We start from the raw sequence: 26,564 nt of genomic DNA on the forward strand, positions 1-26,564 counted from the left end.
TATTATAATCATTAGAAAAAATACGACGCCCAGCGGGATACGTACTCATGCTCCTGGGATTCGTGATCATCTTCTCTACCAACCAAGCTGTGTGCGTCCTTTCTATTTGCGTCGTAATTAACTGTAGTTTTTTACAATACTCTCTGAAGCGTTTTCTAAATTTTGTGTTTTGTATTTTAAAATCTTGTTGAAAAATAGTTTGTTATATTATTCTGTAATCTTAACATAGTTTAATATAGGTATTATATCCAGAACATATTATTTTATATTCAATCTCGGGATTTATTTGTGAGTAGAATATAAAAAAGCAGTTTGGATAGCAACGAAGCTCATCAGGTGACGTTGGTTGTACGTGAGAGTATTTCCAATCAAAAGCTGTTCAGGTGAAAGCTCAGATGGAAACTAGGCAGAATCCCTGACGCTTCACCCCCTCCCCATACTCCTCTCGCGGACCTGTGGATCTCGCAGTCAGTTTATCCGTGACATTCGCAACGGACGGACCACCTCGCGGGCGGCGCCAATTGTAATCTCAATTCCGACGCACGCGCGCTCAACTTTCGGCCCGAGCTTAAAGCAACAGATCCGCGTACAGGTGTTTGCCTACGCGTGTCTACCTACGAATGCAGCGCGCTGCTTTTCGTATGGGAAAAACTTTGAAGCGCCTCGTAGACGTCTGATTTTAATGTGTGTGCAGAAAACTTTTCATGAATTTTATTATATTATTATAAAACACAAACACAACTACTTTTTTCTATTCTATTATTCTGTAAAAATTCTTTTATTTTCACTTTTTTTATTAAATAAAAAAACTTTTTATATTTAGTTTAATGAAAAATCTCTTCTAATTTATACTATTTACTATTATCATTTACATACAAAGTAATACCATTAAATTAAAGACGAGATATAAAATATAATATAATTAAAAAAAATAGTTAACTACCTGCCAATATTTTTTTAACTAAATAATTAAATTAGTAACAGAGACATATTACAAAGTTAATAATAGTGGCTTTTATATGATATTTTTACATTAATTACATCACCATGCTCGACCATAAGACGATCATAATATAGGCCTCCACATAGTGGAGGCTGTTTTAACAGATTTTTGTTTTTAATATAAATGGATGTTAGCCACCTATTAGTTCCAAACACACTATGTAAACTCGAACCCGCAAACCATGACATTATAAACCATTACTAACGTAAAAGATACGTCTTAGTATAAATTCAAAGTCGTGAGTTGCGGATTTGTGCATGCGGCAGGTTAAAAAATGTAGTATTTGATCCAGTGCAACGAACTAATGAGCTCGGAAAATGGCTAACAAATATTCCTCATAAAATGTGTGTTACAAAATCTACTCTGTGAAAGCTAATAATATGCTCAGCCTAGGATCTAAGATACCTTACGATGTAGTCGTATATTGCAGTTCGGATGAACTGGACGATTGGCTAACAAACCAGTCTTTGTAAAATTTATTTTTATATAATCCTCATTTTTTGGATGAGTATAATATGCTTCACACATTAGCGAGAGTATTAGTTTAAGTTTTTACTTTAAAATGTTTTAAGGTCACTGAAAAAGAAATGATTCTTTTTTCCTTTTGAGAGAAAGTAGATAGATTTAACAACAGAGAGCTATATTTTTATTTTTGGTTCATCTAATTATTTTATTACACATTTAATTTGCTACGTTTTATACGTGTATTTTACATTTTTAAGTGTTTTATAACCACATTAAACTCAACAAAACTTCATAACCAGATCTGATAAACGACATTTTATGTGGTTTCTCGAAATTTAAAAACAAATGGAAACCTAACAAAGCCTATTCGGTAATATACGTAGTAGGTTAAGGTAGGTTGCGGTCTTGACTTTTAAATGCTTGTATAAAACGTTTGATATAATATTATGCTTGTTGCATTAAAATTTAATTAGTTTATTTATATTGATTACTTTAATCATTTTAAATACACCATAAAATATAAATAAATCAACTTTAAATTGTATTTTTTTCCTTATGTACCTACTGAATTGTTTGGCCGTTGTAGTCTTATTATGTAAGATACTGGCTTGTTATAAAGTTTGATTTCCGGTGAGGTCACAATACATTATTATAATTTAAGTAATTTTATCAAAGCTTAGGTGTGGCGATTCTTAATGGTATGTTGTAATGTTAAACATATATAAAAAGATCGTCATATGAAACGTCTGATATCTGGTTGTACATAGTAGTACACAATACAAGAATATACTTGCATTTATTAAAGAAATTAAAATACATAAGTAGTTTTCAAAAAATATTAATTTATTTAAATATGGAAAAGTGTTAGATTTATTTTCAAAGTAAGTGTTCAATATTTGTGAATTGTCAGAGTAGTATAATATTTTAAAATCAGTGAATCGTAGTGAATCGATTTTTGACTAAATACAATAATAATAGATAATACATACTTAATTAATAGTATTAATTGATTACTAATAATAGTATATTGAATATAAATATTAATTAATTTGTGTGAAGATTAAAATTATTATTTATAACAATGCAAAACAATAATATACCGTGATTTACAAACAGTCATTGTTTCCATCAAGGAGAATGTGAATTCAATACTTCAAACACTGAGAGTGAGCAATCCGCGACTAGGTAAATATGTATTTCTTTGTAATTTTGATGTTTCTTCGAAGTAAACATGAACTGTTACAAGCAACGACAGATGTTAGACAAGAGAATCATGTTATCTGAAATACGTAGGGTTTTGTTGTTTTTATTTAATAAAACGCATTTTTTTATAGTACTTATTCCACTTTAATTAATGTATTAGGACCGGTTTCGTCTGCCTCAGTGGGACATTTTCAACTGAATACATTTTTTTAAAACAATATTTATCAAACAAAATTCAAAGCGATAGAAATAATATAACAATAGGTACATAATAATTATCCGTCCAATAATACCTTCCCAATAACAGACTAATTTAAAACTAATGAGGTTGGTCATTAATATTTCATACTACGTCAGGGGCATTAAACAAATTATTTAAAATATTAACAAACCACAAAATATGAAACAATCTACACTTACAATAACATTAATATCAACAAATAATTATGATTAGTCAAAATTTACAATAAAAATTTTATAAAAAATAAAATAAAACAATATTATCAATTGAAGTGAGATCGAATAAAAAACAAATACAAACAAAATATGAGTCAAAATTAAATAAAAATTAAAATAATGAATAATGTACAATATATAAAGTTATGTTGGGATTGTCACAACATAACTTTATATAATATTGTACATTATTTATTATTTTAATTTTTATTTAATTTTAACTCATATTTTGTTTGTATTTGTTTTTTATTCGATCTCACTTCAATTGATAATATTGTTTTATTTTATTTTTTATAAAATTTTTATTGTAAATTTTGACTAATCATAATTATTTGTTGATATTAATGTTATTATAAGTGTAGATTGTTTCATATTTTGTGATTTGTTAATATTTTAAATAATTTGTTTAATGCCCCTGACGTAGTATGAAATATTAATGACCAACCTCATTAGTTTTAAATTAGTCTGTTATTGGGAAGGTATTATTGGACGGATAATTATTATGTACCTATTGTTATATTATTTCTATCGCTTTGAATTTTGTTTGATAAATATTGTTTTAAAAAAATGTATTCAGTTGAAAATGTCCCACTAAGGCGGACGAAACCGGTCCTAATATATTAATTAAAGTGGAATAAGTACTATAAAAAAATTGCGTTTTATTAAATAAAAACAACAATACAATGCAGTCCCACCATGAATTGACAGTTAACAAAATAAAAGAAATACGTAGGGTTGTTTATTTTTACATTATATTTCGAATAATATGAAAATTTATTTTGTATTAATCTTGTAGTTGTTTAACTGAATGCTGTGTGAGAGAAACATTCGTAAAAAGAATGAGAATGAAAAGGTAACCAGGAAAAAGCAAACAGAACAATAAAAAACCACAAAGATTTTTCATACGCAGAATGGATGATAAAAATGAGATGTCAGAGGAAGAATAATAAAAGAGTTTTAATAATAAGAAAACCGTAGGTAAAAGATACACAACCTTTTGCGTAATATCACGTTGCAATTGATAAAATTAAAAGAACATATTATTATATCATTAGCAGAGATTAAAACGTTATCTTTAACTATAGATGGCACTTTTGAATCTCGCAGCTAGGTCATTTTAAACATCATTTTAAAAACCTTTTGGCTTTTACTAGGCTTAGAAAATAATAGCTTGTCGGTATTCATAATTCACTGAAACTTATTGTGGTGACTCCTTACATACTCTATGTTATGTATTGATGTATGAAAAAACAGTTATAATAGCCCTTCTGTACTATAACCATCGTTGTTACAATGACATGTTTCCCATTATTTAGTCAGATTAAACGATGTTACAAATATAAATACATAGGTACTATTTTATTTACGTGTTGCGAAATCAATAGTATTATCCACTCTGGGTTATAGCAAAGTTTTAGAAGCTTGTTGCTTATTTTGAATGGATGTGTGAATTATTTCACTGGGATTCCCCGAAAAAAAGCCTGTTAATAATTCTATGGTGATCTGTGTACTTAGACTTACCATACGAAACGGGTTGAAGGTACCCACAATTTGAAATTAGTGATGATGACGTTTTAAGGCTTGTCAATAAGCCAAGAGAACTAAATATCTACTATCAAGTGGTCATATTCTTCGCAATATTTTTCGCTATGAGACGTATGATTTACTTTAGCTCATACTCTAAATAAAGGTATCTAGGTGGTAGATGAAATGTAGACAGAAGAAGGTTCTCTTGACTACATGACCTCTAAAAATGTCCAAGGCGTTAGTTACGAGTATCTGATAAGACAAGTCTTATAAACGAAGAAGAACAATTATAATTTATTTTAGTATTAAGAAGTCCAAAAACTAAATTATGTATTTTTGAATTTTTGGTAACAATTTTTGGATAGTGTATAGGATCCATAATAAATAATAATATAACTTTTAGAAGTGATCAGTTTCATTCTTTAAAAGGTTTATTCTTAACATTTTCTTACCAAGTTCGATACTAACAAGATCACAATATATCGTCGTTTCCACTGCAAAATCTGAAATTTTCAGGGGAGCATAAAAACAGTTTAAAAAAATGTATGGCACTTAAATCAATTCAAAAAAGGTTTTGCAAAAATGCAATTTTTGTAAAATGTGTTATTTTGTATGTGTGTAAAGGCGATTTTTGCGGTTTTAATTATACAAAAATGTCAAAAACGCATATTTTGCAGGTATACAATGGAAACGACGATATGGGCCTTCACAGAGTGGATATTGCATTAACAGACTTTTGTTTTAACGAGAAATGGATGATAGCCAGTTAATCTACCATGTCCATACTCAGGCTCCATTGAAAAACAAGCAGCGACCCACGGTATTATTCTCATGGGGACTGAGAAACCAGAAAATTAAAAATTTCTCCCACTGATTCTGGTTACGATAAAAAATGTTAAATGAATAAATATTAGTACATATTTTAAATGTAAAATAATGATAAAAAGATTTTAAAAGGGTACGCCTTTTCATACTTAGATATAGAATAAATGGGAATTTATTCGATACAATAAGCTATTGAAAAACAATCTTTTTATCAAGGTGAAAATCTGCCAGGTATTTTAACACTTTTTCTCCGGCCTACCCACCTGAGTTTTATAACTCGGGGCCAAAAATGTTTTTATGCAATCGTTTGAGTCGATTAATGTTTATCAATTTGTTTTTCCAACGGAGTGGGAAATCAATTTTGCCTCTTACTTATATAATATCTATATATAAAGAATTCGCTCAAGGCATTTCTTAGTAATGAACAAATTGAGGTAATAATTTATTTAGAAAGGTGAAACCATAGATTAATTCAAAAATGCTATGTCCAAGCAAATTAAAATTGCGAGCCACTACGAGAGCGATATTTAATGAAATGTAATGTGTTATTTATATCACATTCTGTTAAATTATCACTCAATATTGAACATTAAACGATATTCTTGAACATAATCTGTAATTACCAATTATTATTTTAACGTTGTGAGTAATTATTAACGAAAATTAAATTTTCATCATCGCGGTGACATTATTAATGAGATTTTCTTTATCATTTAAATATACGACTCCCAAGTGAATAATCATATTAGATTAATAAAAAAAGAAATAAAATGGAAACTAAGAAGCAGCTTTATTTATGATAAAGATTTTAAATTCAAACTTTTGAGTTAAGTCCATTAAGTGGGCACTTATATAAATACGTTTTTAAAATATATTAAATCGCGTTTTTATATTACTTAAAAACTCTGCGTGATATATCTAAACACTTTTATAAAATCTCCAATAGATTCCGTAATTAATTTGTGGCAATTCATTATGTACATATTATATGTAAAACATTATACAATATTAATTAAACTTGTAATATAATTGTTTCCTAAGTTCCTAGTTAATTTTGCTCTGTTTTTTTTAAAACAATTCCGTAAAAGTGATGATTATGGCCAGAGCTGGTTTTATTTGTTTTGTTGTTACAGTTTAGTTAAAGATTTGACCTCTTACACCGCTTTCTTCAAGCCAATGCGATATTCTACGACCCATTTTCAGTCATCAACGTTGAGAAAGTCTCTTGCATTGATCATCATCGCATCTTCGATCTTCCTAGGTCCCAAACGAGGACTATCTTGGTCTGTGGCATATGCTGGAATAGTTTAGCTTCAAGAGTTTTATGAAGGTGTATTATAAAAATAATATCATATGACGTATGTGTCATGGTTATTTATAAAAAAAAACTTGTAAAAAAAAACAAAACCTACTATTGTAGGTATAGCAGGGGGTTTATATCAATTACCAATTGCCAAATAACTCTAACATTAACTATTTTGAATTGTTTCCTTATATAGGTACTATTCCTTATATATAATCATATAATCGTGTGTGTGTGTGTAATAGTGGTGGCAAACCTATGGTATGGATGCCACCAGTGGCACGCGAGATGATTTTGCATGCACGCGTTTAAAGAGAAAAAAAGCTTATACTAATAATAAATGACAGATCGCATTGTGTTAAAAATAGTCGGCCTTTAGACGTTATGCGTTACATAAAATATTACTGCACTTACCTCATGAGGCGGCGGGGAATGTCGTGCCGCGAACTTCTAATTTTGATCGATTTACAGTGCTTGAGACCACTGTAGCGAGAGAATGCCTTATCTGATCGGAGCAATTCTGGTGCCAATTTGTGCTTCAATAAATAAATAAACTAATTAATGCATTAACAAACAATTTCATTTCTACCCACAAAAATGACTGCACCAAATAAGAAACAAAAACTTGATGAAGCTAGTAGCAGTAATTCTGGCAGACAGTTTCAAAATTGGTGGACCGAAATGTATGGCGTAATTGAGAAAAGTGATAAAGCTATACTGCCCTTCTAAGGAAGAAGGCAGTAACTCGCAACATTTGTGAAATTGAGTTATGAATGCCATCCGTTAGATAATTTTGAAAGCTATATTCTGTTCACTTTAAAATCAGTATTATCACTAAAATACTGTTAAAAATCTTAGTGAAAAATTGGACATCTGCTAAAATAATACACATTTCTTAGCGAAAAGGCAGTAATTCCACCTATTTATTGTAGTTACTGCCTGTTTATTATTACTTTGTTTGTATACTAACATCCTACTAATAAAAAATATAACCGTTTTTTATTAATTCACAGTACTAAAATAAAAAAAAAGACATTATGTCATTTATCTCGAAAGTGTGTGAGAGTCAGTTACTGCCCTCTTACTTGGAAGGGCAGTATATGTCATTGTGTGCTATGTTTTGTGAGTGGTATCTAGAATATTACCATTTTTTTAATAGAACTTTTAAATATTGTTTTCCTCCATAACTGCTCGGCATGTCAGACAGTTGATAAATAATATTTGGGAAATTTTGGCACGGGTACGTTAAAAGATTCGCCAACCCTGATATAGGTGATACAATAAAGGAGTGGGTAGTTATTTACTGTGAAAAATAGTTCGACACTCGTTACCTAAAAACGATTCTTCAATATCGGAACCATTTATCAATATTATCTGGAGATCATTAATTATAGGTAGTGTGTACTAACGCACGTTTTGATGAAAATATTTTATTATCTGTATTACGCATTGAAAATGCGTGTATGTGGAAAGACTACGCATATAATTTATCAATGTAGATATATTGCTTCAGTCGTAAATTATAATATATTATATGAATGTAGATACTATCGAATAAACAAAAAATCATCATCATAATCAGCTTGGATCGATAAAGAACTCCCATAGCTTCTTCCACACTTCTCGGTTCCACTTACATTGGCCATGCTCGGTACGACTTTGCTTATCCAGGGAATTTTATGGCGGATAGGTATATGGGCATATATATAAGATAGACGTTGCCAAACAGCTGAAATGTAGATGGGCGGGGCACATTGCTCGCCGAAAGGACGGCCGCAGGACAAATGCCGTCATCCAGTGGTATTCAAGGGGCACAAAACGGCCACAGGGTCGCCCTAAAAGCCGCTGGATTGACGAACTGGTAAAGTTCGGCGGAAATACGTGGCAGCGAATGACATAGGATCGAGAGCGTTGGAAGAAGCTTGAGGAGGCCTTCATCCAGCAGTGGATTGACCCCGGCTGATGATGATGATATAGGATAGGTATATGGGCATAACGCGAAAGGACAAAAAGAGAAATGAGTAGATAAAGAAGCAGACAAAGGTTCGCGATGTAATAGAGTTTATTAAAAACCTTAAATGGAGATGGGCTGGACACATAGCTCGAAGAAGAGACAATCGTTGGAAAAATCTATTCATCCAGTGATATCCAAGAAGTACAAACCGTCCGCAAGGTAGACCTAGAGGCCGCTGGATCGATGAAATGATAAAGTTCTGCGGAAGTACGTGGCAACGCAATGCACAGGACCGAGAGAAGTTGAAGCAGCTTGAAGAGGCCTTCATCCAGCAGTGTATATATTCAGGCTGTATGTAGTCTTTTAAGATACCACTGTATGATTGCAGTTATCCACTCGCCGAACGACATTTCTGCCTATTGCCATTTCATTAGCTAGGCGGTATCAGTTGATTTATTTTATAACCTTTATGCACTTAGCACTACTTTCCATGTCAGTACGCGTAGTTTTTGGGTTTCTTTTACATGGATGTCTTTTCCGTGTCTGGGTATACATTTTGCCGTATCACTATTCACTGTGATATATTGTATCGGAGATAGATGGCCGTATAGTGTTGCAATAAAATTCATTTATAAATAAAATACGCAATAAAAACCACCGGAATACAGGGGAAAGACAGAATAAAATAGTTACGTAGGCAACTAAATTAGAATTACTATATAGAAATACTATTATATACTATATTATATACTACAATACTAGTATATAATATTTATATAGTATTCTGAATGATTCAAACGTATGTTAATAAAAAAAGGTGCTCGTAAGTATCAAGGCGTAGCTATCAAATATTTCATAATATTGACAGCGTTATTATCAGATATTTGATAATAATAAATATAAAAATTAATGTTCTAATTGAATATGATAAAAAGAAATGAACAAAGTGTCATTTTTAGATATCAATGCTATACGAACATTTCTTTTCCGTTACGACAGCTCACGATGAAGTGTGCTACGGCCAAATGTAATACGTACAATTTAAATGTAACCCAATGTTTCACATGCATACGGGAGAGCACTGCTAGAAAACATTCATTTACTATTTACTTACCGCTAAGTAAAAAGACTGAGTTTTTGGTTTTGGTGAAATGTGAACCCAAGTTTTAAACTACCCTTTCTCCTATATTATGTAAAATTATTGAATTGTTTTGACATACTCTCTAAATAGACAGTGTTTATTTAGTGATTATGTCAAAACAATCTAATAATTTAAATATAATAAATATATGAGAAAAGATAGTTTAAAATTTGGGTTCTCATTTCACCAAAACCAAACACTGTATTTTTACTTAACAGGGCAGCATATTACAAACAATATTAAATTTCAAGATATTGTCAACGAGCCCCAACTTTACTGTATTTAGAACAACAACAAAAACACTTTTCTCGCTATAACTGTTCTAAAAAAATAAATGAGTGTTACTTCATGGCGTGATTTAATTCGTTGTCTCACCAATGTCATTTTTTTATGATACGGAAGTTACTATACTTATCATTAACTTAACATTTCTAATTGCTGGCCTTGCAGTTAACTTTAAAGCAATTGGTCCAGGAATTCGTGACATTTTTTTATTATTTTTTTTAACTACTGTAAGTTACGAGTATCTTATGTTCTAAATTCTGCAGTAATCATAATATGGAAAAAATGTCCGAAAGAGCTAAAAACATACTTTAAATGGTTTTTGATTCAATTTACTTCAAGTAGTAATTAGCTTCTTCTTCTTTTTCCACGGCGCTACATCCCGGGGTGGGGTTTGGCCTCCTTCACAACCTCTCTCCACTCACTCGGTCTCTCGCCACACTTCTCCAGTTACCGGGTCTTCATATATGAAGCCAGTCCACTTCTACGGCGTCAGCCCATCTCCTTCTTGGACGGCCTCTGGGTCTCTTCCGTTGGGGTAGCCACTTCGTCATGATCCTTGACGCTCTAACTTCAGGCATTCTCTCTACATGTCCCGCCCATCGTAGTCTTTGGGACTTAAAGTATCTTATGATAGTTTGATGTTCAATTAGCTCTTCTTACTCGTGGTTCATTTTTATTCTGGAGTTCCCATTTTCCAACGTGGGTCCAAAGGTTTTTCGGAGTATTTTGCGTTCGAAGACAGTTAATTTGTTTTCCAGTAGTAATTAGCTGTTTTCGCAAAATTATCGATGTGTAAGATTATCGTAATATATTTGCTAAGGACTTATCTAATAATCTTCTCTCTCAAATGTAAAAATATCGTACGATTCAGTAGATCAATATTGTATTGAAAAAATAAAGTATTGAGATTGGCATTGCGTCGGAAATGAAGTATTAATATTTCTACGTACATAATGTCTAGTCCAAACCAAGATACATAGATCCGGTGAATAAATAAACATTATTATACAAACTATTCGAAAGTTGTATCAAAACCGTTTTAGAATATTTCCACACGAACGTATATTAAATTATGAGACAAATGACCGTGTCCGGAAATTTGTACGTATGGAGTTCGCCGTATCACACTTCACCGTGAAATGTTGTATCTGATATATGGTGGTATATTAAAGACTGTCCAACCTCTTTGGGTCATATATTACTGAGATAAATTTGATGTCTAAATAAAATACGGTTTTTGTCGGTTTACAGGAAGGCAACGGTGAACAAATTTTGAAAATAGCCGATATACTGGATTATTTGTTAGGTTAGGTTAGGTTAGCTTTTCGTTCTTGAATTTTGCCAAAATCGGCTATGAAAATAGTGATGACCGCATATTATACGGTCATCTCTTTCCGATATGAAAGCTCACGGTGAACTGTGCTACGGTGAAATGTAATACATACAATTTACATGTAACCACAAATGACATTGTATTTTATTTTCGTCGCGGATATAAAGCATTGTCCATATATACATAATAAGTATATTAAAATGTACTTAAAATGTACTCAAAATGTAATGTTGAAGATCATGCCAACTTCAAAATGACTCCGATAGGTTCTCTGATTCTCCCATGGCAGAATGAACGTTTCTCCCAGTAAGCTTCTTCATAAATTGATCTCTCCAGAGGGCCGGCGCACGTTTATGCTTTGCCTTCTCCGTAACTCTATTCCAACTAGTTAACCCCATAACACACATAAAAAAACTGAGATAACTCCGATAACTTATGAAACAATTATATAATAGCGGTTATAGAAATTACAACTTAATACCCGCTGTACGTGCGTAATGCAACTGACATTTTTTATTACGACTGTCACTTTGAGGTTTGACTAACGTTAAAAAAATGTCCTCGAACTGGAATTACGCTATATCGGGGTAATTAATTATTGATGTATTATAATATCAATATAATATCACATTTACTTCATTTGTATTACATTATAAGTATATATTATTATACATAGTACAAACGTACATTAACTTAAAAATTTGTTGAGCATAATATTTAGTGTTATCAATTACATTTAATAACTTATAGACGTTTAAGATGGCAATTATAACTAGAGAGGTGTGACGTTGTGGCACCAGTATCGGGATATGACAATTAATTTTTCAAATTATCGTAAGTCAAGTTATAATTGTTGTCCTCTACCTTGCTCTATCTATTTGGCGTCGCTACAGGACTGCCGTTTAAATTCCCTCGTAAACATATCTTTTTTTAAATATACGAGTATTCATAAAGACTTGTATTTCGATTAAGTATTTTACCATGATTCCAATAAATGACAATGTGTGTACAGTATATTTAATTATTTAAATCAATCGACCGGAGATAGTATGAGTGTGAAGTACAGCGTGTATACACGCTCATTTTCTATGGCCGGCCTTGCGCACACGGAATTGTTGAGTATGTAAATGAGTTTGTGGTAAACATCCGGTTTAGAAACGTTACATTTTTTGATAGTTCATACCTCGATATAATTAACTTTTGGAATGATTCATAATATTTTTGACAATATTTTTTATTGATTTTTGAGTTAAATATTATATAGGAATACAGCTTCTGAAGGTTATATACACCATCAGTCTCTCCGGATTCTTCGGTCAGTATGTCCAAAAATTACAGAATGTGCCTTAAATAATAATATATAGTTGTCAGTCGTAGTTTTATTTCGAGTATCTGGATGATTGATCACCTCTTTCTGTACGGTATTAAATAAGTTATTATTAGGGATTGCAATACTGAATGAAAATGTCAATACCGGTTTTTCGGTATTTCTTATTGAATACCGGTATTTCTTAAACATTAAAAAAACAGAAGTATCAAAAAATATGGCTATTAAAATATTATTTAATAGCAAAAACCTACATACCTACATTTATTATGTCGACACTTAAAAATATACATTGATCATAATTGTAGAACTAGTGATTTTTTACAAATAATTTGAATATATTGATAATTTTAACTAAAGCCCATAAAAGTTCATCAAGTGCAAATAAGTCCGGCTGCAGGAAAATCTTCTTAAATTCAAAGCTTGTACAGTCATCAATAATTATATTATAATTGAACATTTTTGTCAAGGATATATTATATTTCGAAATAATATTATAATAATTTATCACGACAACTACGTCCTATATAAATATATTTGATGAAATTTATTTTATTATTTTTTCACGTTTGTTGGATTCACTCACCATATTTGCATTTTAGCAGCTCATAACTTATAATTTATTTTCAAAAACTTAAACGAGTGTGCTTTCTAAAACCAAAAATTCCGGTATTTTAGATTTTTCAAACCGGTATTTGGGTATTGATAAATACTGGATTGCCGGTTTTGAAATACCGGTATTGCAATCCCTAATTATCATTGTAAGGATAGTGTGAAGTAATGTTTTTAATCAAAATTGGTTCTTCTTCAATTAAAAGCAGTACAAATAATATGTTGACTTTAACAAAATGAATTTTAAAAATTTGATTCGTAGTCGACTCTCTCAAAAATAACTCTGACAGTGTTTGAATGAGATATTTGATAATATTTGAAATTTCAATTCCACTGTGTTAACTTTCAACTGATATTTATTTTATTTACATAAATTTTACTATAATACTCGTACAACTGACAGCTTGATTTAACGAGTTAAATAAAATAAATTAACTGATAAAATAAATAATATGATACCAACCAGAAATACTATTTGATGGATCTCTACGTGAACTTTTAGAGTTATGATTCTCTGCAGGGACGGCTAGTGATGTTTTGGCACCCCGGGAAAACAATATTTGGGCGTCCACTCTTCCCACGGGGTATTGTATGATGAGACAGGGCTAAGTTTTTTACCTGTCGTAAAAACAATTAAGAATAGATTTGTTTAATTTCATATTCGCCACCATATTGTGTCAAGGTGAAGTCATCCAATCATTGATGTGGGCGTGCGTGAAGTACAAAAACCATTATCAAGTACTCATCACCAACATCTTCTTGGCTACGTGTTAAAACTGTGAACTAATATGCTCCGCCCATTTTTAACCGCAATTCCATTATAAACTAACAAGTTCCTCCCATTTAGTAGACAACAGCGCCTAGAAGCGTAGCCAAGAAGATATTGCAGAAGAGTACTTACGCTGTTTAGTGTTAAAAGCCAGTATACAAAAATGACAGTATATATGAGCTATTTTAACTGTAGAGGTAGAGTGACTTTATATGCATAAAATACAGAGTGATGAAATATACTTATTGCCTGCGCGTGCCTGCACCTCATCCCGCCGCTCCACCGTTGCTATCTGTCCACTTTACACTTTATCTATTGCTTTATTATTGAAAAGTTTTATCTAGTTACTTCAAAATCTTTTGAGATACTGAGTTGAAACTACACTAAATTAGCACGTATATAAGCTGTGAAATTTTTGTAAATACTGGTCTAGTATAGTAGTTTTTAGTTATAACCGAAAAAAAATAATTACAAAAAGGACTTTTTATATACCACGTTTTAAAATTTTCTGTTGAATCATATAAACTTGACAATTCTATGTATTAATAAAAACTTTTTATTGTACTTGATAGAAATACTGAATAAATATTATAGAATACAGAAATGTCATTTTGACATTTTATATTAATTTCCAAAGCAACGCACGTATATATTAATAATTTAGTTGCTAGAACCCACTTAGCAACCAATGATAGTGAGTAGTAAATATTACTTTTAACGATTTTTTTCCGAAACATACAAAACAGAATTAACTGAAAATTGGCTTACAGATGGCCAAAAATATTAAAAGAATGCATTGTCGTCGTGTTATGAGATATTCTAAAAGTTTCAAACGTCTAGCTAGTCGGGAAGTTAAAATTGAAGAAGAATTTAAGAAGAAAAAATTGTACTGCACAAGAAAAAATCTGTACTGAACAAACAAGAATACGAGCTAATAAAAACGTGGTAAAGGGACAGACAGGGAAATTTTATTTGGTAGTAAATATAATAGTGTATTTTTATTATCCCATTACGTTAAATTAGAAAATCGTCTCCCAAAACATGTTCATATTTGAATTTCGATTTTTTGATCGGTAATTCTGTTCCAAAATTGAGCGCCCACAAAATCTCCGCCCTGTTTCCGTGTATATCTATAACTATACTAGATAGCATTGAGTTCTTAGTTTAGCAATGGACGATGTATGAAGATAAGATTGATCACCGCGATATTGCAAAGATTTAGCTAAGTAAATCGTATTTTACTAAATCCCGTTTTGCTAAATCACACTTTACTAAAGAAATACAGAAATACATACAGCTTCGTCATGTTCGTTCGTAGTCTTTGAATAAATATAACAATATTACCGGTTCAAGTTGGAATAACTCTGAATAAAATAAACGGTTACTAAGAAATATTCTCATTATTGTAATAAAAATGATAAATTATTTCTCAAAAATGTTTCAAAATGAGAATAGTTTGACGAGCAAAATAATTATAATAATATATTATAATACATAAAAGTAATATTTTGATGTTAAAATATTTTAGTTCTTATTAAATTATTTATGGGTACTGTACAACATAAAAAAAGAAATATCTGTAGACATTTCTGCGGTATGTCTTGATATTATTTATCAAAAAAAATGTGTTACGATTTTTTCTGTTTTACAAATAAAATCGTGTATCATAGCATCCAAACACAAGGATTTCTTATGTTAGAGAAGATACGTTTTTACAATTATCTTGTGGCGCTGTAGGGTATCTGTTGACATGGTTTTGAATCGAGTAATATATTAGAGCCTATATTATATTATATAATGTAAGCATAGTTCAATGCATACTACTAAAAAAGTAAAATTGTTATGAGTCGCAAAAGAAAATGATGTCGGGGTCAATGGATTAAAGACATTAAAAGCAGCTGGCAGTCGAATGCCATGTATCGCAGATTCTATTCGTACACATGGAAAATTAAGATGTTCGTTTTGTAAGCTGTGCTTGATTCAAAGTTATGAACCAATGCGATTGACTAATTAATATATATCATTTAAATAATTTAAGTAATTTACTTTTAAATATTATTATACCATTATCACCAGTCTAGAGGGATCCACTCTTCTCGCAGTAATGCATTGCCATGTATTTCCGAAAATTAAGTTAAATTTCTAACACAACGTCGACAATATTTGTTAATTTAATATTCTTCTTGTTCTTCGGCCATATCCGCCCCTTAGTTGGAGCATATGGACACCACGAGACGCTTCCAAGAATCCCTGTCGCTCGCCAGTCTTCTTGCATCGTTCCCGGTCAAACCAGCATCCTGTAGCTCCGAAGTATACACTCGGTATGTAGTATTTAGCGGCTTTCCAGAACACCGGAATCCGGTTAGATTGAAAAACAGGCAAGTCAGGTTGAAATACTTTTCTGGTATCCGGAGCACATGGCCGAGCCAGGTCCATATTACACATTTAGAGAAAAAAATAGAAAAATATTTTCACCGAATCGGTTTTAAAATCACAACAACATCGATGCCAATAGTAAATTCTTTCTCTAAGTAATTATTCAACATTTAGCTTGACCCGTAAAATAATGTAAATATGAAAGTCTTTAAAATTTTAATCTCGGGTAAGTAAATATTCGTGTAAGAAGGAAATATATGGAAGTTGATTTTTTGTTTTTAAAATCAATGTAGCGTCCCGCATGAACTCTATCCGTTGCAGGCCTCACGATAGAGCACGCGTTTTTATTCATGGAGATACTCGTATGTTGAAATTTTCACGGTAGTTTATTATTTTCTTTTTGTTTTTATACACGTCGGAGTCACCATTAAGGTAGTGAACAGTAAAGTACGTGTGGGCATCTTTAAAATAATTTATTTTGTTAGGATTGATTGTATAAATACAATAATTATTGTATTGTGCGTGTGCTTTATCCCGAGGCATACAACGGACCGAGTCCAAGCATGACGCTACAGTAATATTAAAAATAAACTTATTTTCTTGCGTTTATTGTGAAATTATTGAATTAACCGAATATGATAGAAATAAATGACGCTCATTAGAATGTACTGCTTGATCACTGTTTAAGTATGACTTATTATTATTCCAGTTGTAAAATATTATTATATATAAATATTACATACCATTATTACTTTATTATTATTCTTCTGTTAGCCTCCAGTTGAAAAAACCATTAAAAATATTATACTTATTCTATATGTAAAATTTTGATGTACCTACAAGACGTTGATCCGGCCTATATTGATCTACGGATTCGGGTGTTTGGACTCTCACCAAGGTAGATAAGCGTATGCTCAATTTATTCTAGAGAAAGCTGCTGCATATGCTATATAATACGCCCATTCTAGAAGGAGGCGAATAGAGTAAATGACAAAACCTGGAAATCTACAATCTCTTCCAAAAAGAATGTATGTAACTACTGCATATTTTTGAAGTTATACTTCTTTAGGCGCGTTTGGAAAATCAGATCAGAGTGTATTTTTGGCGCGTGACATGTAACACATAATTTATTTTTTCACACAAAAATAAACGCACTCGATTGGATTCGAACCACCGATTGTTCGGTTATGAGTCGAACGCACTACCATTACGCCACAGTATGATACTCCAATCGTGATGATTATACAGTATAATATTATAATTAAGAATTGTTCCGTTGCCTAGGCAGCGAATTTATTATTATCGGCCATTTGCAATTCCTTACGTAAGTAAACTATTAAACGTCATAGTGGCAGTTGTTACTTTAAAAATAAAAACAACGATAAATAATTATATAATTTAGTAATATAAGTTAAAGTGTATAGAAATAAACCAACGGCGTTCCAATAAGCGGTCCTTTTTCTTGAGTGTGTAATTTAACAAGATAATTAAGAGCTAGTCGAAAAATCTAGGTTATCACAAGTTTTGTTTTGGTTTTGTTACGCCAAAGAAGTATAACTTCTAACGTAACACACACAGATTTTTTTAAAACTTGGTAAACTCTGAGAGACAAATATACGGTAAGTATTGATAGTGTCTAGGTCTAGTACCTATAAGAAATACGACTATCTTAGCTTGGCTGGCAGGCCCAGCTCTGGGTGATTGGATATTATCAATAAGAAAGCTAGAGCAGCTGGTGCAGAAACCTAGAGGCTACAGAGCCAGGAGATGGAGACAGTTTTGTCAGTACGCTATGGCCAATAACAATATCTGGTTTGTTAAGCTACTGATGATAATATAATAATAATTATTGAATATAATATTTAAATCACAATTCTCATCTAAACTTTTCTCGTAATAAAGCAGAGTAAATATTGGCATTTCAAAATCCTAAACAAACATAATTTGGAACCATTTACTCGCGCTCAATAATATTATATTTTCTTTCGATTTATAAGCAAAAAATATTCTTAAATTTACGTAGGTACTAAAAAATATACCAAATAAGCAAAAAAAAACTGCTAAAAATTTCAATTTGCTACAATGACAGTGAAAAAAAAATTGTTACTCAATAAATTCTTTTAAAAGTAGGCCATATCGAATTTTATAAGTCTGATATTCGATGATTGTGGTTTGTCGAAGTCAGACTTATAAAATTCGACATATTTTATTTTAAGGATATTTTCACAACGATATTCAAATTTAAATTTTTAATGAGTCTACTTTTAAAGTAAAAACAAACTAGGCAGAAGTCGTTATATAATATATACGGATACAAATAAATAAGTAATTATTTATTCAATAACCAATGTCAAAAAAAATGGGAAGCAGTAATAGTTAATTCATTAATTTACGCTCTAGCATTAGGTAGAGCACAAGGTCGCACCACTTTCATCAGTTTATTTTCACGTTCTATACTTCGTGAGCCATGCAATATGTAGACCACTTTTGTAGCACCGCTACAGGGTGAAAGATGGTCTGATATGGCAACGCATCATGGAGTGCTGAATGGCATTCGGAATACATGTCCAAGCCGTGTAAAACGTTTATTCATAATTGTATCAGCTCAAGAACTCATGTATTTATAAGGCAATTATCCTAGTGTACTTTATGACTACTTTTTAATGATTTTCAATACGTATGTGTTGATTTAATTACAATACTTGAAAGCAGTCCACCGACAACGAACAACCGACTGCATCGTCCGACTCCCCGCTCACCTATAGATCCTTCCGCCGTAAGTAATTTAGAAACCAGTCAGCGTGGTATGCCTGCGAGGGGTATTTAAAGCTAAAGAACATAGCGGATTGACGTTCTAGTGGGCACGCGCTGTAAAATATAATTTATTAGTAAGTTCAAGACTCAACATCTACGGAGTTGCTTCAAAGAGTTTATTGTTTTTTAAACATACTCAGGAAGGTACTCGTAGATAAATTAATAATTAACATTCTAATGATATATCAGTGGCAAAAGATGGAAGTAGGCCGTTAAGATCCGACATAAAAAATACACACTAAACATTTTCAGTCAAACGTATTTGTTTTCATTGCACTAAGAATACAATGTGTAGATATTGTTTGTTAATTTTTTTTAAATTCACCTAAACCCTGTCTAATCTCCATAGTAGAAAAATATTCGTTTATCTATAAACTATCTAAATGCCATTAAACCATACATAATTTCAGATATTTTATAGGCAGAAGAATATTTTTTTATCGATTATAGTTTGGTTTAGGCAGGGTATTATGAATTAAAAAAAAACTAACCAACACCATCTGTAATAGTACCTATGTATTGTTAATTCAATGGAAATAAACTGTGCATTATTTTTGACAGATCGCCCATTAGTCCAGTCAATCTGTACTTTTTGGTTGCAAAAGGTGGGGTAGAAGATTTTTTTTCCTACTTGTATATATGATAATGAATAAGAAAAAACCAAGATTGCCAATTCGGATGACTTCGGCACAACTTTTGGCGGGCAAAAAACCGCAAAATTTTGGGGTTTTTTTTTGGTTTTTCGTTTATATCTCAAAAATGGTCGGTCGTATCAAAAATATTGTTAAATACAATTTTAAAGCTTATTAAATTTCCATTTTTTTTAAATACATTTTTTTTTCTATCTCTGACCGTTTATGAGATATTTGCTGTTCAAAACACGCGTTTTAGTAAAAATCAAACTTTAATGAGAAGAAATACCATTTTAACTTAAAATCATATACACTGTTTTCAACAGAAAATATCTCATAAATGGTTAGAGATAGAAAAAAACGTATAATGTAAAAAATTTAGGAAATTTAATAAGCTTCAAAATTGTATATAATAATATTTTTGCTACAACCAACCGTTTTTGAGATATGAGCGAGAAACCAAAAAAAAAATTATGCGGTTTTTTGCCCGCCAAAACTTGTGCCGAAGTCATCCGAATTGGCAAACTCGTTTTTTTCTTACTCATTATCATTATATACAAGTAGGAAAAAAAATCTTTTACCCCACCTTTTGCAATCATAACGTATTTTTCGGTCTAATTTGACTGGACTACATAGCATACGTAAACTATTTAATTGAATTTTAAAACTAACCAGCACCATCTGCAAATTGTATTCGTAGGTAGTTCAATGAAAACAAATAAATATGACTGATAAAGTTTAGTGTCCACTATTTATGTCAAATATTAACAGCTTACTTCCACTCTTCGCCACTGTGATTTACATAAAAGAAGTGTCAATAATGAAAACGAGAAATTGAACTAATCCAAACATATCCATAATTAGTTGGAAATGTAAAAGCAGAAAACCTGTTTTTGATCATTTTTAAAGTATGTGAAATGAATATTTATTTTACAATAATAAATTGTGAATATACTATTTATTACTAACAAGCTTCATAACTAAAAATGACAGAATTCACAGTTACGGCATCGTTATTCTGAGAGTGCAAATTATTTTATGGATATTATCGGTGGACGATATTTGACGGGGCTCGCCTTACTTGTGATTATTTTACCCTGGAATCAGTATTACCCCTTCACTTCGAATTTATTTGACAGCTATGATAAGTTGTGAATTTATGTGCGAATCGGCCTACGGAGTGAAATAAGCCATAGAGGAATGATTTACGAGAACAATTTATTCACGATTTTCACAGTCTATTAGATTCCATGTGACAAGGCAATCGTTGAGTTTGCTCTGACAATTTATTATACGAGAGCCATCATAGACAATTTATTTTTTAAACCCCAGAAAGTTGCCGTGTGAAATAAATTGTTTCAGTCATATTGCAACTACAGCAGGCTGTTTCTTCAAAATAATTGATCATATTGTAGACTGCATCATAAAGACGTTTATATACCTAACTAATATGTTTAATTATTATGTATAACTTCAAAGAAACTACCTGTCCATTATATCGACACATGATTGTGGTTTGCAATTTGCGATTTCAGAATGAATTTTCATGTGATTTCATTTTATTCTTAAAAAACAAATTTTTATAAATTCAAAGCTAAAAATATCAACATAAATGACTACATTCTCAATAAAATCTTGATATACCACAAATATTCTAAGTATTCATATTTATTTTATTATTATTTATGAAAAAATAAAATCGTTTTTTCCATATTTTAATATATTGCCATTGTCGACCATCGCTGACCTTGCAACGATCTACGCGCTGCAGATCTCATATGGCGGGGGGCGCAGCCTTGCACCAGTCACGTGTTTAGATTATTGATTAATTTAATACAACGCATTTTTTTTTTAAACTTATTTCACTTTTATTATTTAATAAATTTGGACCGGTTTCGTCCTCCTCAAAGGGACATTTTAAACTTTCCCCTTGAGGGTATTGAAATTAATCAATAATACAATGCAGTTCCATCATGAATTGACAGTACAGACGCTGTAGAGTGGTGGGGTATTGACCTGTGTCCCCTTGATAACTATCTTAGAAATTCAAAGCATCAGTTCCTTGTTCTAACAAGGAGCAGAGCTAATTTGAAATAATTGATAATGCCAGTTTAAAGGTCAATACAACCAAATCGAATTATATGTTGACATATTCTATAGGTACCCATTTGTTTGTTTTCTATTGTCATGTTGTGAACGTCTTGATTGAATAATTAGTAAAGTTCACCTTATTTAAAATAAATAAAATTGTATTTGAAGTAGTAGTAGCCGTATCTATCCGTAATATAATCAAATGTGGTCCTAACCGCCCCCAGGCACTTCTACACTAGCACAGCGTTCTCCAATGAAGAGCAGTTCTGCATTGACAGAAGAAATACTGCAGGTACCGGCGACTGATCGCGCCAATAAACAGAACCGTTGGTTTATGATTAACTTGTCTATATGAGTGTTTTACCGGCCATTGAAGGAAGCATTCGGAAAGAGCGCGGCGGTTAGAACGCGTCAGGAGGCGTTAGCGCTTATGTGAAAGTTGGTAGTATCCGCGTTTTGACTGTCATGTGTAATTTTTAAAATTTAGATGCGGTTCGTAGCCAGTAACCATTTGGTTCAATTGAAGAGGAGCCCATTTTGGTTGGTTGGCTGTTTCCCACCCATGGGACATGGTTTACCCAAAGCAGTCATGCTAGTACACAGTATTTGTTAAGACAATACATCAGTGAAACGGCAAATAATTTTCAACTATAGGCGCGACGAAATTTTGGACTCGCTGGCATTCGGAGAACGAACGTCGAGGTGTGAATACGTTAATTTGTTTTGTGATGGCGACGGGGGTATTAATTCTTAAATCGTATAAAGATGACTAAAAACGTTACCCATTTACTTGAAAAAGAAAACATGTCAATGCATATATTATTATTGTCACTAATAGAACATACGTTAAAGTGCCCACCACCACCCGTCATATATGCACAGCCGTGGATATGCACGTCCGCTTTCTATGACGCTTTAAACGTGTCTGAAAGAAGTGATTTTAAGTGCTCATTCCGTCCCGAGACGGAGTCGCACGGGACTGATGCTGCAACCATGCACCGTAGTGCTTAAAGAAGAAAGTTAAGAAAGAAAATCTTTTTGTTTTTTGGACTGGCTCTAATAAACAGAACATTAAATGGACGCATGTAGGATTTATATGACAAATATATTTTGGTCGGCATGGATCATTTGTACCCGCGACCCGCAATCCACGCATCGCCTAGCCACGATCTTTTCAGACCATGCCTCAACTGAGGTATAGACTTAATGTATGTATTAATACGTATTTTTTTTTTAAAATTATGTTGATTTGAAGAAACAAGTTAATTTTACAACGTACTTATGTTAATTTAAAATGAAACTATTTGAATCAACGTAACTATTGTTTTGAAACCACTGTAATGTAAAAAGAATTAATTAATAGGAATTATCACTGCTAATTGAATGAGTGTTAAAAATATATATTTAATTACAGTAACGTTACATCGGTTAAGGTTAAATCATGCATGTGAACAAAATAGCACTTGTATATTGTAACACTTAGGGATTTCTTTTTCTAAAGATTCTCTAGAAATCGTGAAAATCCCTGGAAATCTCTCGAAAACACGGTTTAAAAGCCTCCACTCTCGAAAGCCATTCTCTGCTGAGAAACATATCAGCCCTTAATGGATAAGGGAAATGGAAAAAGGGGGGCGGTAGCTTAAAGTGTATTATTCTGGTATATTTAGAACCTGTGAAATAACATTCGTTTTTTCGTATAAGTAATTGAAAACATTTATCATAACATTATGTGGGTACCTACTTGCAGTAACACCTTTTGTAATAATGCCACGTAACATAATATTATGTCTATACCTGAGAGTTAGTATATCGTATGTCCAAAAAGTTATATTTCAGGTGTGTAAAGGGACCTACGGTCTTGTGATTTTAAGAATTTCATATTTTGTTACTACGTTTTTATTAGCTCGTATTCTTGTTTGTCCGGTACAGATTTTTTCTTGTGTATCCAGTAATTTTTTTTTCTTGTTCATCCAAGATTTATATTGGACGATTGAAGATGTTTAACTAGCTTCCCGACTAGCTAGACATTTAAAACTTTTAGAATATATCAGAACACGACGACAATGCATTCTTTTAATACTTTTGGCCATCTTTAAGCAGAATTGAATTCATTTTCAGTTAATTCTGTTTTGTATGTTTCGGAAGAAATTCGTTAAAAGTAATATTTAGTACTCACTATTATTGGTTGCTAAGGGGGTCCTAGCAACTAAATTATTAATATATACGTGCGTTACTATGGAAATCAATATGAAATGTCAAAATGACATTTCAGTATTCTATAATATTTATTCAGTATTTCTATCAAGTACAAAAAAAAGTTTTTATTAATACATAGAATTGTTAAGTCTATATGATTCAACAGAAAATTTAAAAACGTGGTATATAAAAACTTCTTTTTATCTTGTAATTATTTATTATGAATATACTCAAAATGTGAATTGATTATGAAGGAGATGCTACTTACGAAAAATCTGACTTAATACATGTTACAATGATACCATAATCATATTACCACTATACATAATGGAATATAATCCAAATAAACATTGTTGGTATCGTACTGTTTGAGGTAATTAATCTCATTTGCTTTTTCCTTCATGAAAATGTTTTGACATATTTGTACAACACAAAATGGCATTTTTTTTATAGTTTCTGTGACACATTACCGGCTGACCGACTGAAGGTCACTGACAACTAGTCCTACAATAAAATCACAAACTGGCATACCAAACAATATCTAAATTAAAATCTGCTGTGCCTCGTGATTTTTGTACTTCTTAACTGTCACTGGGTGATTAGATTTGCGTTTCAGTAACAGTGTGTTTCACTTTTAACGGTCAAAAAAACTCCAGCCTAATAACGTAGCCTAAGTAAATATCTATATTTGAAAAAGTAATGTGAGTATCACGAGAAAAGCATGTAGTATATTTTGTAAATATTTACAAGTTTAACAATTAACTTTTCTGCCATTTCATCAAAATCGCTTTTGTTTGCGAGTGCGTTGAACGCAAATAATTACGCGAGGCAAACTCCGAAATGATTTGACACTTTCATTTAAATAAACACCGAGAGATCCTTTATATTACATTCGTCGTGAGTTATACCTATGTAGAGACCAACCGAGCCTTAACATGCCAGTTTCCAGCCACGTCTAGACATTTGAGATTATGTATTTTTTTATAACTAGTAAAAATAAGGCAAAAACTTTTCTGTAAATCAGTAATGGATTTTTTTCGGCAGAAAGAATTCGTTTGTTAATGTAAATTTTAAGAACTTAAATGTAAGTCCTAAGTTTAAAAAAAAATGACATCGTAGTTTCTTGTTAATTGCAGAGGAAATTTGTTTTGAAATAATAAATGTATTTTACAACGTTTGTATTAGCTCGTATTCTTGTTTTGATTGTATCGATTTTTAACTAATTTCCCGACTAGCTAGACATTTGAAACTTTTAAAATATATCAGAACACGATGCCAATGCAATTTTTTAATACTTTTACCCATCTTTAAGCAGAATTGAATTAATTTTCAGTTGATTCTGTTTTTTTGTATAGAAAATTATTTCAGAAAAATCCGTAAAAAGTAAAAGACTATTATTGGTTTCTAAAAGGTGGTCATAGCAACTAAATTATTAATATATACGTGCGTTACAATGGAAATCAAAATTAAATGTCAAAATGACTTTTCGGTATTCTATATTTGTTTGTTTGTTTTTTATTTACTTCATATCAAGTACAAATTTGAGCATAATAATTCAACAGAAAATTTAAAAACGTTGTATTTAAAAAGTTCTTTTTATCTTCTAATTATTTTCATTTTAAAACAAATTAAACACCTACTTGAGAACGTTTTGCTTCCTATAAAATAATATTGAAAAATTGTTAGATATATTATTCCTATTCCATGTGCATGCTTTGAATTCATTTATGGCTTAATTAGCGCTTTAGCGGAGAGTTAATTTTTTATATTACAGCTAATTAATGAAGAAGAATATGTATGTTACCATATAGATACTAGATAGTACCTATTAATACCGTCAACAGGTGTCATCCCCTACGAATCTAATTCCACAGAACCCTAAGGAGGCCGAAATCATTATCGGTTCAGCTGACTCAAAGAAATATGAGTGGTGTTGACTACGATACATAGCTGTGTCTAGCACCTAAGCAATTTTATAGTCACCTTTTGACAACTTGTATAATCTGTAAAAATGTCTACCCGTATTATAAATTCCTGTATTTTTTTTCATAAATTAATTCTAGAATTAATTCTATTCTCTTAATAAAACTTAGGATTATTACAAATTATATTTAATCATAAAAGCAAATGATACTCCGAGGCGAAACTACAATAACGTAGTTTCGCTGATTCATATCATATATTATGTTGTAAGGATTAATGGGTTTAACCGTTGGACTATAACGCCGTGGGTCTCGAATCCTGGGTTTGGC

General features: G+C 31.5%; 1 protein-coding gene across 1 annotated transcript in view; it reads left to right on the plus strand.

Moving 5' to 3' along the window:
- Window positions 1–2,521: 2,521 nt before the first annotated feature.
- The window catches only part of Elk (Eag-like K[+] channel), a 475,602-nt gene continuing 451,559 nt past the window's right edge, over window positions 2,522–26,564 (plus strand). The window contains exon 1 of the mRNA XM_085958147.1: window positions 2,522–2,653. The gene's annotated coding sequence lies outside the window, so the exon portion shown is untranslated. The remainder of the gene's footprint in view (window positions 2,654–26,564) is intronic.

This window comes from Rhyacophila brunnea, unplaced genomic scaffold (assembly GCF_057557595.1).
Source record: "Rhyacophila brunnea isolate RB1 unplaced genomic scaffold, BYU_Rbru_1.0 scaffold_7, whole genome shotgun sequence".
Taxonomy (NCBI): Eukaryota; Metazoa; Arthropoda; class Insecta; order Trichoptera; family Rhyacophilidae; genus Rhyacophila; species Rhyacophila brunnea.